The sequence below is a fragment of the Amblyomma americanum genome, chromosome 1 (genome assembly GCF_052857255.1).
Source record: "Amblyomma americanum isolate KBUSLIRL-KWMA chromosome 1, ASM5285725v1, whole genome shotgun sequence".
In the NCBI taxonomy this organism is placed as follows: Eukaryota; Metazoa; Arthropoda; class Arachnida; order Ixodida; family Ixodidae; genus Amblyomma; species Amblyomma americanum.
Window position 1 is genome coordinate 175,805,383 of NC_135497.1, and position 3,379 is coordinate 175,808,761.

General features: G+C 54.0%; 1 non-coding gene across 1 annotated transcript; it reads left to right on the forward strand.

The window, feature by feature from the left end:
• Positions 1-344: 344 nt before the first annotated feature.
• On the forward strand, positions 345-428 carry TRNAL-UAA (transfer RNA leucine (anticodon UAA)). Its single transcript has one exon. It is a non-coding gene; the product is annotated as a tRNA-Leu (tRNA).
• The last annotated feature ends 2,951 nt before the right edge of the window (positions 429-3,379 follow it).

A 3,379-nucleotide genomic window follows, 5' to 3' on the forward strand; every position in this document is an offset into this window, starting at 1 on the left:
ATGTACGCCCTTAAGTTGGCGCGTTTGGTCCTGTCTTTGAAACCCCGACAGTTCCACTGTATACAAGGGAAAGAGCTTGCTGTCCTTGCGGGGGGCGGCGCCCTCTAGGGTGTTGGTTGGGAGGGGACGCAGCCATGCTGATTTGAAGATAGATTGCCTTGGAGAGCCGGAACAGGTTCCATCACCTGCAGCGGGAGCGGTTCCGGATCCTCCGAGAGTTCGGTTAGATCAATGGGTCGGTTGAATCTTGACGAGCGGTTCGCGTCTTTGAGGGGTCCCATTCGGCGGAGAAGCCGAGGGTTTGACTCTAGCCACGTCGTAATGTTTGCTGTGGTCAGTTGGTTGTCAGAATGGCCGAGCGGTCTAAGGCGTCAGATTTAAGCTCTGGTCCTCGCAAGAGGGCGTGGGCTCGAACCCCACTTCTGACAGTATTTGTTTCTCTTTAACCGAAGCGGTGGCCTTGTGGTAGAGCATCCGCCTCGCATTCGGGAGGTGCTGGGTTCGATCCCCGGTGTCGCCGGGTACCCACCGGTTTTTAATGGGTACAAGATTTCCCCCGACCTGGTGCTCGGCTCTTCTGGGTGAGATGCTTGGGAAAAGGGTCTTGACCACAGTTGCTCTGATGGATCAGCGATAAGTTCCGCCATCAACAACGTTAAATCCGCCTCGTGCGGTAGAAGCCCATTTGTGGCCCTTTCTTTAGCTGTGGCCGTGACTGCCTTGAGCAGGTTGTCTTGGATTTTGCCAAAATTGGACATTAGAGTCGTTAATTGGGCGAGGGCATTTTCGAGGGCGGTGAAACGCACGCCAGAGCTAGAGGGTGTCGGATCCGCCGGCACTTCTTGCATCGGTTCCGGAGCTACCTGGGCAGTGGGCGGGGAGGACCGAGCCGTTTCTAGCGCATGAATTTTGGCGAGGAGTTGAGCATTTTGTGCCCGGAGAGTCTCGAGCTCGCGGCGGAGGTCCGCGACGTCAGAGTTAAGAAGGAGAGGAGGAAGATTTGGTGGAGGAGAAGGTAGGGGATTATGGGGAGACGGAGGAGGCCCATCTCGGCTGCCTACCTTGGGCTGTGATGTCTTATTTGGCGAGCCAGGCGGAGGGCCCACCAGAGGCGGAATATCCCCCGTTTTGGAATGCGGGGGCAGCTGGATCACGTGACGCCTTCTGATTAGTTGATCGAGGAGGCTTGGGGGCACGCCCGGGCAAGGCGCCCGCCGGTGGCGCTTGTCCGATTGTGCCTTGCACTATCTTGTTGCTAGGCGGGGGGACTTTCGGAGAGGTGCCAGGACCCGGGGCCACTGCACTGTGAGGTTGTTTTCTATGACCGGTCGTGTTGCCGGGTTGTTGCAGCCGTCGGAATTTGGCTTTCCAGTCTTGCGCGCCCGTAAGATGGGCGCCACCGCAGACGATGCAGGAGGGATTGCACTCGTGGGACGCCCTTCGAGAACTGCGACCGTTTGGCCGCAGTGTCCGCAGCGATTGTCTTGAGGGTTCGGGCATAAGTCCACGCGGTGACCGATGGTGCCGCATGGGAAACACGCGGGAATAGTCCGCTTATATTCGCGCACCAGTCACCACACTGTTATAGTGCACGTACCGCGGTACTCTACGCCCCACGAAGGTGAGCAGGGCAATCGTCAACTTCCCCAGCTTGCGGATAAAGGCTATCTCTCCTCCGCACCACTGGACTTTAGATTTCAGGGTGGTAGAAGTTTCCTGCTCATGGACCGTAATAATCCCCTTGCAGACTTCACCGTCGACTTTGGCGTGGCCGACCATCGGAATGGAGCCATTGGAAGATTTAAGGGTAAATTCGCGAGCAAGCGCGTTTGCCGCATTGACATCTTGAGTGGTGGCGATGATGATATTCTGGTCCCAGATGGGCCAGATACTAAGCGTGTCCACCGAAGAGGAATTTACATAGGATGAGAGCAAAGCACCAAGCTCACCGTTCTGCAGGACTGTCTTCAGGGAGATCGTCACTCTAGGCTTGATGACGATCGTGAAATTTTTTTTCCGGAGTCAAGGCATAGCGGTGGACCGCTATTTCTTCGATACCACTGCTTGAGAGAGCTGAGGGTTGGAACTTCCAGTATTCGGATGCACAGAAACAGCGGCACTCACGGTGGGTCCGTTGACCGCCGACGTGTTCAGGCGTTGCTAGCGTTTACGAAGTGCCACCAACGAGAAGAGACCTTCGTCCACTACCTCCTGCGTCGGAGTAAAATTTTCAGGCGGAGAGGCGTTAACGCGGCGACGCAGCAGTAGAAATATCGCGAGAAGCTGCCGTGTGTATTCTTTCTACGAATAGGTGGTAAGGCACAGGAAATACGTGCTGTTCTGTTTATTGCAAGAGAGTTAAAGGTGTGGTATGAGATCGTTTGCGAGCATCACGGCCCAGAACTGCACAAGGACGTACCGCCCCTATTTGCGCTTGTTGAAAGTTGAAAAATAGTTTTTGGGAAAAGGAAATGGCGCAGGATCTGTCTCACACCTCGACGGACACCTGAACCGCGCCGTAAAGGTAGGGATAAAGGAAGGACTGAGAGAAGAAATGAAGAAAGAGGTGCCGTAGTGGAGGGCTCCGAAATAATAATAATAATAATAATAATAATAATAATAATAATAATAATAATAATAATAATAATAATTGGTTTTGGGGGAAGGAAATGGCGCAGTATCTGTCTCGTATATCGTTGGACACCTGGACCGCGCCGTACGGGACGGGAGAAGGGAGGGAGTGAAAGAAGAAAGGAAGAAGGAGGTGCCGTAGTGGAGGGCTCCGGAATAATTTCGACCACCTGGGGATATTTAACGGGCATTGACATCGCACAGCACACGGGCGCCTTTGCGTTTCGCCTCCATCGTTTCGAAACGCTCGTTCACCATTCGCCCTCTGCGAACGGGCCGCCGTGACCGCCGTGTTTTCAGTTGCTGGCGGTTGCGTCTGCGTGTGTAGCGAGACCGCATTGATACAGTTAAGGTGGGTGGCGATTAGTAACAGAAGCGCCCGAGGCCGAATCAGGAACGAAAAAGTAGGACGACTGCATACCGTTACTGTGGATAATGCAGTGCACAGCCGGCCGAGCGGACAACGCTTACCGTCAGTCCGTGTACGCATATTACATACCGTCTTGGTGCTACTGTGTGAACTTCGCTCCGGGAAGCGCGGTTTCCATGGGCCGTATTTGCAATAAAGCATTTTCGTTACGGCTGCTGTGCTGGCTGGTTGTTCCTTCCTCGTGGTCCATGCGAAACAGTCACTAAAAGTGACCTCGCAGGCCAGCGCTCACAGTGGAGCTCATTACTTACCACTAATGAGAATTCGAGCATTTTCATTCCGCATATCGACCAAGGAGCGTACAACAATTTTGTACGT